We start from the raw sequence: 16,409 nt of genomic DNA on the forward strand, positions 1-16,409 counted from the left end.
CTTGCATGTTATCATCATAACTTCACACAAAGCTGAGTACCAGTAACACAGAAATTGGTTGAGCCTGTATTATGTCTGCTGGAGAGTGAAAAATACATAATAAACAATCCCTGTCTTGAATCACTGGCTACTTAGAGTTTCAGTTCAGAGGGAGGCCTCTTACTATTTGGCCTTGCCAGAAAGGGCCATTGGTAAGTGGATGGTAGAGATCATTCCACTCACAGCAACAGTAGCTTCAAAGCTCTAACAAGGTTACCGTATACTCCATGATGAATACATTTGAAAAAGGTCAAGAAAACACACAGTTTTATTGTTTTGTCTTATTGCTTTTTATTTCATCTGCTCTTTTATCTCCATATGGCGACCTTTCACAGAATTCTAAAACATATTAAAAAAAAAAAAAGTGTCTGTATTGAATTTAAACCTAAAAATCCCGCAAGGCTTAAACCCCATTTTCCTTGATGATTAAATCCTACTCCCAAAATGCTTAGTTGGATTGTCCCCTTTTTTCATTTCTTGTTTCTCTTGTGCGCCTTCTCTCTCTTCCTCCCTCTTTCTTTCTTTAATTCATTTTTCTTTCTTTCTCTCTCTCTCTTTTTTTCTTTCTTTCTTAAACTAAAACATAATTCAATCAGAGAGATGAGGTAGAGACTAACCAACATTGAAAGTGGAAAATTGTTTGATTTCCTTGGAATTGAGGCCAGTTATGAAAATGAGAGATTCAGTATATTTATGGTCCATTTTAGGCATGCAAATTTGACATTGAGATTTTCATGACTTGAGAAACATGTTCGTGCAGATAAACTCAAATAATAAAAAGAAAATTTCATTCATATTGCCTGCCCTGAAAATCCTTTTGTCATAATTAAAGCATGTTCCCCTCATGAGAAGACTCACTGTTCAAAGGCGGGTTTAAGTGTCCCCAGAGCACAAGAGTTTTTGCTCCTTGCATCAGCTTGCTTTCTTTGTGTCTGGGGAAGAGACTACACCTCCCTCCCAGGCAAAGCTGTTTCAATAAGACCATCAACAAGATTTTTCTCTGGCCTCATAACTCGAGTCATTCTATTGCTGCACAGTGAAATATCACTCCTAGAAACTCTTCTAGCCACACTCTTCAGGTCTGCGGAATTTAAGAGCTGATGAAGCATGGTATTATTTGGCCTCCACGCTGCCTGTTTGCCAGATGCGCCTTCTTGTTAAAGTTCCCTTGGTACTTCTGGTCAAGAAAGACTGTTAATCCTTTTAGCTTGGTCAAATTCCAGTTCAGGGAGCTACATTCTGCCTGTGTCAACTCCCTTCCCCCATTTTAATAGGAGTACCTGAGAGTTTTGTTAGCTTGGTTTTCTATTCCTCATATAAATAATCATGTGGTTCTTTCTCATGGTGATATTTTGTAATTCATCTGAAAATGCTTCATATAATACTAAATAAAATGGGAAATGCTAGTTTAAGTGAATTAAAATTCAAGACTTTAAATGTCTTGAAATTAGCAGTTTGTAAAATATGTAGGAATCAAAATCACTATATAAACATGGGTTCATTATCACACATTTTTCTGAAGAAAAAAAAAAGAGTGGAAACTGCTTCATTAGTTCCATTCACATGAGCTGTTAATGGAGCTATGGAGCAATTTCAAATATATGCAAGATGAAAATTGAATAATAAGCTTAAAAGAATGACCCCATGTTCTTGTGCAAAGAGGATGCATATATAATATAATTAGGTGCAGGGCAGCAGCCTAGTGAATAGTAAATTTAAGAGAGCATAAACAAATACATGTGGATATAAAAGTGCAAATCATATTCAGAAATTTATTCTGAAAAGGTTGCTTTTTGTGCTTTTTCATTTGGAACAAAATGAAATTAATCTTTTCCCATGAAAATAGATCAGAATCCAAACAGTTCTGACTCTATTCCACCTCTGCTTTCTGTCTTTCATACAAAGCTTTCAGCTCAGTTTGCATGAACGCTGTCTATATTATTATTACTATATTTTTTTTTTCCTGAGGAATTTACAGAATGATCTCACACAATCTAGTCTTCAACTACATATGGTTTTGGTAATTCTATAACCAAGTGTAGCTAGTGGCATGCCTATGAAGATGAAATTTAGTGGCACCAACATTACATTTACTGTTTCTTACAGTTAATATTAGGATTGCCATAGTTAATCTACATCTTTCTTTAACATCTATGCACATTGTTTAATGAGTCTGGTTATCAAGGAAATGGAGTGCAGTGTTTTTCCTTGGTTTGGGGAAAGGCTTAGGAAGGGTTAGTTGCCTGTATTTAATATCTTCAAGTAATTGCTGTACTTTCCTAATATAAAATGTCACAATGTCATAATTTCTTAATCTCCAATTCCTAAACAAAACAATTCTAACAACTCTGGAGATAACACCGACAATATCTAAACTCATTGGTGTTTAATTTCAAACTCGTGTGCTTTTGCTTCAACTTTGCAAATTCAGCCCTCCAGAATGGAGAACTTGCATGTTGTGGTTCCTTTATCCAAAACAGCAGAGAGCAGGACACGGATTTGGATAAAAGACTGTTTTCTATGTGTTTTGATACTTGTATTGTATATTCTTGAAAAGGTGGCCTGGCACTGGTGATAATTAAAGCAGAGTGAAACAGAATGCTATGAACGCACCACACCAACTAATGAGAAGGTGTAGCTGGCAGACAGCCTTGGCCACCCAAGCCTGAAGGAGAAGCAAGAACTCTGCCACAATTTACATGAAAACATCTGAAACCACTCAGATAAACCTCCACTTGATTTTGTCAACAAGGAGTTGCTACCAGTTTTCCTCAAAGACTCATCTGGGATAGGCTGAGTTCAGAAAGTCATGATGAAAACAATAGTATCACATTTGTTTCCACTCGTTTTCCACAAGCTCCTTATTTTATTCATATTTACATACCTGTAGTTTCTTTTCAGTAAGCAGTTTCACTTCCCCAGGTGTCTTGGCTGTGAGACCTGACTAACTAAAGCTCCAGGAAAGCTGACGTTAGAGGAAAAAGCTTCTCAAGATCTCTAAAGTTTTTTCTCCCACCCTCAGGAAAACTCATTTATATCACTCTTTTTTCCCGAAAACAGAACCCCTTTGCTGTTTGCCTTGCTTTTGCATATTTACTGATACAGCAATAGCTAAAGGTGAAGAAAATATCTTCATCCAGTGCTCCATGTCTCCAGTCTGATAGATGAAGGCTTTGCCACAGCAACCATTATGTTAGTAACCTTGATATTTGAATATTAGAGAATGTCAAAATTATAATGGTTCAGTTTCACTGAGGCTTGTATGTCTGTCTGAAAGAACTTCAAGTTCCTCCTTGCAGCATTTGTGGTGTGGGTGCACCTTTTAGAACAGTTAAACATCATACAGTCATAATTTTTGATATGACTGCTCAAAAGAATGGAGGAAAAGCTTTCAGTAGTTATTGAATCTGTGAGCTAGAAAAGAAGATGGGGGGGAGGATGATTGAAAGTATCAATAAAGCTAAGATAATCTTGGTAAACAGAGACATTTTCTGTCCTCCCCTGTAATTATGTAGATCTTGAAAAACATATTCCCACAAATAATCAGCACATAAATACACAACAATGGAACATTTTTTTTGCCTTAGGATGAGTGTGATTCCATCACGTAACTCAAATACAGATGTAGATTGCATCTGTTTGCCAGGTAAAAAATGTCTGATTACATTCTGAATTCTCAACCTCTAGGAGCATTTACGGGACAAGAGAAAGCTGCATGTTTGGCTCTGTGCTTTGAGACTCTGGGACTCCAACCCTTCTTGTCTGCTGTAGGAATGTTTACATTCCAAGGTTAAATCAAGCAAAGCAGATTATTACCAACTTGACTGTAGAAATATTCACAGTGATTCAAGATTCTGATTACTTATTTTATTATAAAATCCTGTTCTGCTCTTGATTGGGTTGGCTTATACTGCTCCTGTCTAGTCCAGTACTTTAGACAATTAGTTTTTCATTTCAACTAGCCTTTATATGAAAAAAACAAAAACAAAAACTCACAAAAAAAATCCAGTACCTGAATTTCTTATAAGCTTCTTAACATCAGTCCCTGACTTACTGTTTGGACACAGCTGACAGTGATAAACAGTCCTTTTACTTTATCTCACTCTCTGAAATAAAATAATGCAATCTGCCCTGCTGAGTATTGTTCAAAATTTGCATCAGTCTTTCATTGGGCAAAGGAGGAAAGGGGGCAAATATTTTAATGAAAAAGAGTGAACCCTCTTACACTTTGCAGATGCAGTAGCTTTTGCAGGAGTCTAGCAGATACAGGTTTAGCATTTCATTTCACTACCTTAATACAAAAGGGTCTAATTCTGAAAATCTTACTCATGTATTTTCTTTATTAAGCATGTAGACTCACTGACTTCATAAGGAGGAGTGGGGATCAGCAAAGAATTACCAGGAGTGAGTCCACTTTTGTGTGAAAATATTAACCAGTCCAAACTGAAGCATATTTCTGTTAAAGAAAAAAATGCCTATTTTTTAAAATATGCAGTTTCTAAATAATATTTGTACATTTTTATATGAGTTTACAGCTAAAAATTTAAATATGTTTGATTTTTTTAAACAGGAAACATTTAAAATATGGAACAAAAATGAAGGAATGTAAGTTAATTATTGCTCAGTTCATAAAATCTTACTAATAAAATACAGTGCTCCAGCCTCTGCCCCCAAACACTTAAACTTTTCTTCTCACCTGATTATGCTTTCCATCTTTGCATGAACATTTGCATGTATAGAAATGAAAATGTAATATATATTCAGTGATAAATGCAAAGCATTGTACTAATACGGTCCTGTGTAGGTATGTGAACAGGCTAAGGTGAATAAGAAGTCAAAAATGTCCAGTGAGGTTCTAACTCACATCAGGTAATGGGGCTCCCAGATCAAATAAGCAGTACAGAGGGTCAGCCTGAGCTTTCAGCATTATGGAAGAATATTGCTCTGATACCTCACCTTGCAGAAAATGGTCTTGCCTGGTCTTGCAGAAAATGGACCACCTTGTTAGTTGGGAAGGTAAGTCAGCCTTATACAGTAGTTAGGATGTAGAACACAAACTTCTAACAATCAGTAGATAAACCAAAAGGATAGAGTATGGCAAAAATATGATAGTTTAGTTTTGTGCAAGCTGCATGTCCCACAGTGAAGTTGGTGTGATGGGAAAGTGAAGATTCATACAAAGCTTTCTGCTCTGAAGTTGAAGACAGTCAAGCATACAGATTTTTCTGTCAGGCAGTAGATTTTTTGTTGTCAGGCAGCAGATTTTTCAATATGCAGCATAATATTTTGTACTTAAACTCTCATTTGTCAAGAGTAGCAGTGGTCTGAACTGGAAATACTCCACTATCTTGACTGAGCAGGTTAGTTCCTGAGGAAAAAGCTTCAGAGTGTTACTAAAGTTCTCTTGCACCCCGATGCATTTTATGTTCAATTCCTAGTGGTCTGACCTGTGGCACAGATCATTTTTTGAAAAGATAAGGTTACACAGTCCTTGAGTTCATTTAGAGGAAAGAGATTTCTTGCTTGGTTAGAGTATGCTTTACTATTCTCCACTAACTCACTCAGTTCAGTAACATGGTTGATATGCAGATAGTTTGTATTGAAAGCAGACAAGATTTTGCAAACTGACAGGAGGACCCAAACACAGCAAATAGTTTGAATATCAGCTTCCCTGCAGGAATTGTTAACATTAAGATTTAAATCTTTGAAATGAAATCATGAGTTCTTTGAAATAAATGCTAACTTACCTTGATTTGAGGTGAGTTAGGTTTTCGCACTGCTTTGGACAAGCTCCCAGGGCCAAACTTTTGCTTTGTGTATGACTTTTCACTGTATTCTTCCTTCCTGAGCTCTAGTATGCAAGTTCCTACTACTGAAATATGAAACATAGACACACTAAGGACTAATACAACAAGGTTCAAAATCCCTCTATTCCATAGGGTCAACAGAGTATATCAGTACTTTATTTCTATGTGGAACTGGACGTCTAGAAGCGGTGGTGCCTAGACATCACTAACAAGTGAACTGAGGCTTTGATTTTTTAACTTTTCAAAAATTTGACTGGCGTTCCCTCAGGATAGGCCTACATAGTTTTTTTTTGTCAGTCACAGTATTGTTTTTCTCAAGCTCGCAATAGAGCGTATTAGTTCAGCTTAGCATTGCGCTAATATGATCATAAAGTTATTAGCGTGAGCACTGACTAACAACCCTGAGTCCTCTGTCCAAAATCCTGAGGTTATGTTGGCACATTTTGTGTGGATACATTTAAACTTTACTTCCTTATACTCTAGACTAGAAGAATGTTAGCCATCTTAGCAAAGCTTTACTTCTTTCCTAATTTCTTGCATTAGTCTAAAAATCCGCAACAAATCTTTTTCATGATCAATTAAAACAAAAACAAAAACAAACAACACCCCCCCCCCCCCCCGGTATATAACCAGTTGATGTGATAGAGGAGAAAGAGAAAGGCTTGCCATGATGACTTCTTTAATTTATGTTATATTTAAACTTGGATCATCAACACACGAATAAAATTTTCCTGGAAAATGCCAGATGGCCCAAAAAAGAATAACTATAATTGTATAACACAACCCCATGAACGCATTCATCTGTTAGGGCAGATTAGTTGCCCTAATTCAGGACACTTCACTATATTCCCTGACTAGTCTAATTTCAACTCTGGGCAACTTGGGTTGTACAGCCCTTGCCTTAGTTTAATTTCAGAAAGGCACTGTAATATACACAGAAACATGTAAGTGCCAGGTCTGACTTATGATCTATACCTGCAATATAGACTTCTAAATTCTGTGTCAGTTCCAAAACAGATAGCTCATTCTTTTCACTCTTACTTGTTCCAACACTCATGCAGAACATTCATTTACTTGAATGATGAGCTGTCTATAGTTCTTCTTAAGGCTTGATTCTCCCTGGCTCTAGATTTTTAAGTTTAATGAAGAGATGGATCATAGTCAAGATAGATTCAGTTAGGAAGCTGCTAACTTTCCTCATCTGAGGCAATAAGCTGAAAGACCTTTGATTCAGAGATGGCAGTTTTAGAGGGAGGAAAAAATAATATTCTAGGTGGAGAAAACAGTTTGAAAGAAACAGGCAAATAGTTCATGAGAAGGCTGAGTTGCTTTCTATATCTTTTATCTTCTCTTTCAACACACTCCAAGTTTAATATTTATTCATACTTCACTAATAACTTGTTTTGGTATTTTTCATATTGAAAATCTTTTCTGAATATTGATAGTTTGGTGAACAACAAAGATTTTCAAAAAGTGTCTGTTCTGTTGTAAAACATTTGCAATCAGGATAATAAAAGGTAAAACTGTTTATAGATTCACTCCTGAAAAATTCCTTGGGTTTATAAATTCAGTCCTTGGACATATCTATATTATTGATATCTATAGAAAAAATGGCATGTGGATATATTGCTGATTATTCTAAAGGATTGCTGGCTGTCTCATAGAAATATTTCTTAAAAATATGTACTGGGTTGCATTCTACCTTCAGGCATAACTAAATAAGCCTGACCAGACAGTGATTGTAGCCATTGGAGATACATAAATGAGAGCAAGGAAAGGGTATAGTCCTCAGCACTCAGAAAGCAAAATAGATTATATGATGAATTACCTGTATTCTGACTTTCAGACCTTTGAGAATAAAAGGCTTCATTTTGTGAAATGAGGAATCTTTTCAGATGTATTTACATGAACTATGTTGACAACAAGTGATCGTCTGGGTTACTCACTTTGTGTTGTTTAATGTCATGATGTATCATACATGGACGTGACAGTCTAAACATAATGGAAAGTGATGTCAGGCCACTTAAAAGAGAACTCTTAGCCATACACATAGACTGTGGACCTAGTATAAATATGGAGCAGAAGCTACTCTTGGACAAAGAATATAAAATATTTCTACAGTTTATTAGTTCTCATTTTTAAGTGTTTTCATTTCGTCTATAGTCACAGCTCCATTTCTACTCAGTGGTTTGAAACATTTGAAGTCTTGTGATAAGAGCGTGCATAATGCAGGAAATATTCCAGGAAATAAGTTTGATTTACACTGTTTCCATTGTGACTGGGAATGAGAACGTTGCAAACATTCAGTACACACCAAAATCTTTGCAACATTGGGACAAAATGCAAAAGGATGCATCTCGCACACATTCAATTAGTATTTTTAGGAAACTGTGATCTGCTTGCAGATATCATGTTAGCCTAAAAATAGGTTAAACATGTCAAATGAATTATTCATTGTAAATTACTCACTTAACTCTACAGTTAGCAAAGCCAATATTCACCTCAAGAGGACATTCTTTTCCAAATGCATCGACAGTTCACAGACACAAACCCTAGAGTGTATGCTCACTTCTAATCAGGAGTCATTAATGCTAGATTGAGATTGGCAAAATTATAGGTTTAATAATAAGTATAAGATTATTATGGGTGATTTTTATCTTAATTGGTTTTGAAAATTAATTGGGTGGTAACAAAAGCTGGCATAAAGCATTTAATTTAAATCAGACAATTAAAAGTCCCGGAAGATTTGGGACTGATAATATTAACCAATATTTAAAAGATTAAATGTTAGTTTCAAAACCAGAGTGATTTCATAATATGCAGGTGAATCATTATCTTCTGCTAGTAGCAAGCCTAATGTACACTCTCAATAGATGACCTGATGTTCATCCTCACTACTAAACTCTCTATCTTAAATTTTATTCTTTTTATAAGTTTTATGCACCATTTATATCATAACTAACTTTACCTTAAAAAAAAGACAGCATAATAAGCATATGGTTTTAGTACATAACATTTTTTATGATATTAAGAAGTTCTATTTCCTCAGCAAATTTCATTAAAAAGTTTAAAAGCTTGCTATTGTTTCCTGAGTTTGGCATTCTGGGGGAAGATTTTCAATGAAGGAATAATTTCCTTTATTTTGAAAGCTGTTGAATTTGTAGCAGGTCTGTGTTTCTGGTTTTGAAAATGTAGCTAGACGTCAGCATTATGCATGTGCAGTATTGAATATTACTTAAGCCTAATTGCTGTTTATATTGTTTTTTGAACTCTGAGTCCATTGTTATCAGTATGTACTTAGTTGTCATGTATGTAGTGGTAGATGGATTGTTGGATCTCACAAAGGTAGCACTGAATGGTCCATAAACAAGTAGAGTTCAAACATAAGTAAGCCAGAGTCTTTCCAGAAGATGTAACTGACTGAACGTCCCCTAGCGCAGCTATATTCATTGACTTCCTGAATAGAAAATACTGTCCTGCATTCATATACATTAGTCTCCAATAGCAAAACTGAAGATGCATACTTTTTTCCTGAATTAGAATGTAGGTGAAATTTAGATGCATGTAAACCAAGACAACAATTCAAGCTGCTTAGTTTTTTGCGTTGTACCGGAGGTTCTCCAGGTATCTATGCTCAGGAATGCACTTTTACAGAACTAGGCTATTACTTTGATCTGGAGTAAGTATTCCTCTCCCTAAGGCTTTCCAGGGTTTAACCTGGTGACCGTGCTGCGAAGCAAGAGCACTGAGCTAGTATAATGTATAGCCATGGCTAATTCTGCTCGTAAGCTCAGCAGGAAGTAGCAATGTCCAAATTTGTGTGTCTGCCGCTAACATACCCATCTACAAGCAGAAAGACCTGTCTAGGCCCTTCACAGTTTGAACTTTCTTGCACACCAAGAAAATTACTTTAGTTACCAAGCTGTGAAGATTCTTGAGGTCTTGTTATCCCTCCCAGTAAAGCAGGGCTGTTGTGCAGCCAAGCAAACAAGAATCAAACCACCAGCTTTGATGGAGTTCAAAGGCGGCAATTAAGAGGAAGCCTACTGAATACAAAACATGGTCAGAAAGGTCTGTATTCCACAACCCCTTTCCCCAAATTATTTATGTACTCTATATTATGCAGCAGAGGTCCCCAAGAGTACCAGCAGAAAATGATAACATAAGCCTTGAAAACAGAGGCACAGGATGGTACCAGAGGCTGTAAGGTTATAAACACAAATCAGAAAAGGCTCATTAATGGTCACTGAAGGAATGCAACTTTGTGTGAAGGATAGAGCTAGCTTTAGGACATAAGAAAGAGAAAAAATAAAATATATTCAGCATATATAAATCTTCCTATATAAGGTGAAAAGACAAAGGTGTTAGCAAGAAGCATAAAAGACAGCTACAGCTTCTACAAGAATGGTAACAAAGGAAGAACAGACAGAGACAAATTGCTTCACCTTTTCTCCCCTGGTTAACGATGCTGACCCTGACTAATGCCATTATTTATCTGCTGGGTCCTCCTTTATCTTACACAGAGTGGATCTCTGCTTTTTGATTTGCTGTTCACCACATTTTGCTACTGTAAACTCAGGTCTCATACATAAGTATTATCTTTTACTATATTATTTGGTTATGCAAACTGGAATTTTAAAGGGCAGTGTGTGTGTTTATGCACTTCCGTCTCACATCACAAGGTGATTGATGCTGCGGCAACAAGCCAGAGTAAGCTACAAAGCAACAGAGAATTGTTGCATAAAGACAGGGCATTCCTGAGGCAAGGAACACGCATTTTTCCAAATGGCCTGTGCAGTCTGCCATATGGTGGCTGGTGTCCTGGAGTCCCCTGAAGCTACCAGGAAATGTAACTAACTCAGTGAAGCGTGCCAAACATCAGTAAGATCACATTTGTATTCATGGACAAGCATCACCAAAATATTTGGGTTGTCAAAACCAGAAAAAGTCTGAAACCATTGAGCTTGGCTATATGGAAGGCTGGACTACCCAGTGGACCTTCCAGTGGACTATTCACCAGCTGTACAGAGAAAGAAAAACAGATGTAGCCACTAATCACTTTCCCTAACTGGGTGGCTTTTCTTCAAGACTGGGCTCTTGACTTTAATTCCCAGTGTTTGATTTCAATGACTGCTGTTCTTCAACATTATTTAGTTTCTTGATTTATTGCTTGGGAAAGCATCTTCAGAACAGAAGATTTACTTCAGAAGTAAATAGCTTTAATTTTCTTTTCAGTTTCAGGGTAAGTTTGTTTAAATTTATTTAATGTTATTCAAAAGCCAGTTTGCATATTTCAAATTCTTCCTTCTGACCAAATTTTAAAATCTACAAAACTGCCACTCAGCAAAAAAGCCTTTCCTCTAAAAACTCATTTTGCATGTATTATATGGAAAATATAAGAGAAGTCCTTTTATCTTTATTTCTCCAAGATGAAAAAAAAAAGAGGGAAATGCAAATCGCACACAAACAAAGAAAAAAATGCATGTTGAAAATGAAGATTTTATATTTTCATTTATCAGCAAGGCTTCTAAGTTCTGAGTTTGGATTAGGTCTAAGAAATATCAGAATAGCTGAGCTTTTATGAATTCACTATGAGTGTTTGTTTTCATGCTTCCATAGCCTTTCAATGAAATCTATGATAAGCTCTTTATGTCTAAGGAGATTTAAAATCCTTCTGAGATCCCCTGAGCAGCCAAAAGATCTCATCGAAAGATACTAGTGTTGTATGTAGAAGAGTTTGAATAATTATGCCTTAAAGTGTTGTTTTTTTTTTTTTTTCCTAGAGATCGCAGCTTATCTCTTTCTCTTTCTTTCATTATCAAACAGAGTTCTGGCTTGTCTGCCTTTGGGCTAGGCAATTCCTGAGATACTTCCTGTTCCTCTGCTTGCTGCAAAATATTCTTTAAAAAGGTGTTTTCCCTCTGATGCATTCTTCCTGCACAATATCTGAATCTTTCCTAAGAATTCAGAATAACAGATAGTAGAAGAAAACAATCTCCAGAATGGTTCTGCCATTGTTTGCATCTCTAGATGAAAAAAAAATGTATTTATATATAATATCTGTAAAAAGTTTTCATTCATTTGCTATCTTCCTGTCTAACATCTGTCATAACATTCTTTGATCTAGATATTTTATTTTGTAGGAATAGCAGAATGCATTATTTTTCATTTTTCACTTTTTTTTTGCAACTGGTCTCCAAACAATAGCTTTTAATCAGTACCATGGACAGAACACTCAATTTAATTGTTTTAACTTCACTTGCCATCTAGTAATTTTATGAGCAATGAAACCAACAAAGACTGATTTACTAATGCTACAGTAGTTCCTTCACTGGAAGGTGAAGTTCAGCTTCTCTACCCAGGCACCAATTCCCAAGAAATCTGAAGAAAACAATATCTTTGAGACTTCTCTGTCAAATCTGAAACTGGCGAATGGGGTTAAAGACTGGGAAGGGAAATAGGAGACAGAGAAGAAGAGGGAAGGCGAGAATCTGACAGACAGCGCATAAACTTGTATCTCTCCATTTATGCTCTGATCTCTAAAACTTATTATGAGTTACCCTGTGACCTTACACCCAGTTTTTCAAAAAATATTTTTCAAAAGATATAATGAAGTAGAAAAACAGAATGTGGAAAAAATGAACAAACATTTTTCATTTAAAGGAATTAAACATCTTTGTCCACCTCTAAAACCTCCATAATTATGAATGTGTTTGAGCATACAGATGAACACAGGTGTGCACATTTAGTTGATTCTAGCACCAAAGTCAGGACATTATAATACTCATGCTTTCTTGAGTCCACAAACCTGTCAGGGCTTTGAATTGCGTTTTTTTTTTTTTTTTCTAAGAAGTTCGTATCAAAGGCTAATATAGGTTTTGTCTGAGGATTAACTAGAAAAATAAATATTTTAAAGCAGAGAAAACTGAAAATGTGACAAAATAGACATAAAGAAAAAATCCTTCCACTTCTCATCAGCCTTCAGGAACCCCAGACCCTGGAGGCAAGAGAGAAAGTCTGGAGGAAGGAAGACTTTCCCTTGGTTGAGGAGGATCGGGTTAGAGATCATTTAAGCAAACCTGATACCCACAAATCCATGGGCCCGGATGGGATGCACCCACGAGTGCTGAGGGAGCTGGCGGATGTTATTGCTAGGCCACTCTCCATCATCTTTGAAAGGTCATGGAGAACAGGAGAGGTGCCTGAGGACTGGAAGAAAGCCAGTGTCACCCCAGTCTTCAAAAAGGGCAAGAAGGAGGACCCAGGGAACTACAGGCCAGTCAGCCTCACCTGCATCCCTGGAAAGGTGATGGAGCAGCTCATCCTGGAGGCCATCTCCAAGCATGTGGAGGACAAGAAGGTGATCAGGAGTAGTCAGCATGGCTTCACCAAGGGGAAATCATGCCTAACCAATCTGATAGCCTTCCATGATGGAATGACTGCCTGGGTAGATGAGGGGAGAGCAGTGGATGTTGTCTACCTTGACTTCAGCAAGGCTTTTGACACTGTCTCCCATAACATCCTCATAGACAAGCTCAGGAAGTGTGGGCTAGATGAGTGGACAGTGAGGTAGATTGAGAACTGGCTGAATGGCAGAGCTCAGAGGGTTGTGATCAGCGGTGCAGAGTCTAGTTGGAGGCCTGTAGCTAGCAGTGTCCCCCAGGGGTCAGTACTGGGTCCAGTCTTGTTCAACTTCTTCATCAATGACCTGGATGAAGGGACAGAGTGCACCCTCAGCAAGTTTGCTTATGATCCCAAACTGGGAGGAGTGGCCGATACACCAGAGGGATGTGCTGCCATTCAGAGAGACCTGGACAGGCTGGAGAGGTGGGTGGAGAGGAACCTCATGAAGTTCAACAAAGGCAAGTGCAGGGTCCTGCACCTAGGGAGGAATAACCCCCTGCACCAGTACAGGTTGGGGGTCGACCTGCTGGAAAGCAGCTCTGCGGAGAAGGACCTGGGAGTGCTGGTGGACACCAAGTTAAGCATGAGGCAGCAATGTGCCCTTGTGGCCAAGAAGGCCAATGGTATCCTGGGGTGCATCAGGAAGAGTGTTGCCAGCAGGTCGAGGGAGGTGATTCTCCCCCTCTACTCAGCCCCGGTGAGGCCACATCTGGAGTACTGCGTCCAGTTCTGGGCTCCCCAGTACAAGAGGCATGTGGCACTACTGGAGCAAGTCCAGCGAAGGGCTACAAAGATGATTAGGGGACTGGAGCATCTCTCTTAAGAGGACAGGCTGAGAGAGCTGGGCCTGTTTAGCTTGGAGAAGAGAAGGCTGAGAGGAGATCTTATCAACGTGTACAAGTATCTGAAGGGAGGGTGTCGAGAGGATGGGACCAGACTCTTTTCAGTGGTGCCCAGTGACAGGACGCGAGGCAACGGGCACAAACTGAAACACAGACGCTTCCATCTGAACATGAGGAAATACTTTTTCACTGTGAGGGTGACAGAGCACTGGAACAGGTTGCCCAGAGAGGTTGTGGAGTCTCCTTCTCTGGAGATATTCAAAACCCTTCTGGATGCAATCCTGTGCAACATGCTCTAGGTGACCCTGCTTGAGCAGGGGGGTTGGACTGGATGATCTCCAGAGGTCCCTTCCAACCTCAACCATTCTGTGATTCTGTGATTCTCCCCGTCTGCTGTGTCCTGTCTGTCAGGCTTGTTCTCACTCCAGTAATTTCAGGCTGCAATAAATCCCACACTGTATCTTCTGTGTCCCTAGGGAAAATCTCTCTCTCTTTGTTGCCCCTTAGTCCTGGTCTTACTCTTTTCTATTTTCTTTTGGTCTGCTGTGCTTTTTTTTTGCTTTATTCCCTGTCTGTTTTCTTTCTGCTCCACCCTTTGATTTTCCAGCAAGCTCCTGCTTTCAGGCAACATCCATCACTCCAGTTTCCTACCTGCCCAGGAATTCATCAGCCAGCAGAAGGCAAACAGCAACCTTCTTTCCTACGTATCACCCACACCTTTTTGAAGGACCGCTCAAAGCATAGCTAAGAGACAAGCAAAAAACAAGACCTGTCCCATCACACACCTTCACATTTCTTGTCTTTTCACAAAACAGATTTTGCACACATTTTCATGACTGCATAAACTGTGCTGTGCACACATGTGCAGGTTAGGTTTGGAGTGTCTCCCATCCTGTCCTGTCCTGTCCTGTCCTGTCCTGTCCTGTCCTGTCTTATCCTATCCTATCCTATCCTATCCTATCCTATCCTATCCTATCCTATCCTATCCTATTTGTACCCAATTAATTTCAGGAGACAAAGAAAATAGCAGAGTGGAATGTAATTTGAAATGCCTCATATTTCACAGATAAGTTTCAAACTATATGTAAATTAAACATTCTTGTTTTCCAAGTGCTGTAAAAAATATTAGCCTAATTTGATGGACGGTGGTACAAATGTGGACGGCTTCTTTAAGGGTGTCCCTGGAGAGGGATGAAAACTGTCTTCATTGTTCCACCATTTGTTAAAGATAAATCAAGTGCAGAATGTCTCTCATCTGATCACCTTTCCCACATTAATAAAATTAGACATCAGCATACACCTTTGCCTTGCCATTGATGAATCACATTTGACCCCTTTAAAGGTTGTCTGTAATCACTGGTAGCAAAGGAAAACCTAATTCTGATAGAGAAAAAATAAGAGTTAAATAAAAAAAAAATCAAACTATCCTTTGTTTTCCTCATCTCTACACTTCTTTATGCAAAGAATAAACATCTTTATTTGAACCTATCCCTATGTCAATCTTGGTAATATTTCTTTATTGAAAAAAAAAAAAAGCTGAGTTAGTATAGTTGAGTTAAGAATTAGTTTTGCTAAAAGATCACGTTCACTATATCTGTCATAGCAAAAATTCACACTGTGTGGTGTTCAGGACACCTGCCCAAGAGACTCAGTATGTTCCTATCGGAGAGTCACAGGCCTAATCTATGTTTTAATTATTTCTGAATGCAACGGTTCCCTATAAATGCAGAACATGCAAAATAATAATGATATTTTGCCCTGTGTTTATGCATGTGTGCATGCTATTGGGGCAAAAACAGAAACAAGGAGTTGCAGGGAGTTGCCATGGACAACTCAGTGGGTTTTTTTATGCATCCTTAAAACCCTAAATGGTGTGATTCTGAATCAGAGGAGCTCTAACTACACCGGCTGTCCAGACTGCACTAAATTACCATATTTTATGAGGCTTGATTAGCCCTGAGTCAAATGATACTTTCAGGGTTAACAGTGTCAACTCTGAAGTCTCTGAGATGGAGGAGAACCCAGGAGGGAATCAAAATTAGAAAGCTTCATCTAAATCAGGAAGCTAGATCTGTCTACTTTTTCCTTCCCTAAGAGAAAGATTCATTCCCACCTGATGGTCGCTTTAAACAACTTACACTGCGGCACTGAAGTTTTCAATATCTCTTGAAGTGATGTTGGAGATGATAGCCCTCCTGCTTCCACTCAGCTGTTAGCTGGGCTGGCTACACAGTGATCTGCAGGTGGAAGATAGAGACTTCTTTTATTTAGGAGGAAAGAAAAAAAAAACACCCAGACCATTCTTCTTGAATTGACA

The sequence above is a fragment of the Apteryx mantelli genome, chromosome 3 (genome assembly GCF_036417845.1).
Source record: "Apteryx mantelli isolate bAptMan1 chromosome 3, bAptMan1.hap1, whole genome shotgun sequence".
NCBI lineage: Eukaryota > Metazoa > Chordata > Aves > Apterygiformes > Apterygidae > Apteryx > Apteryx mantelli.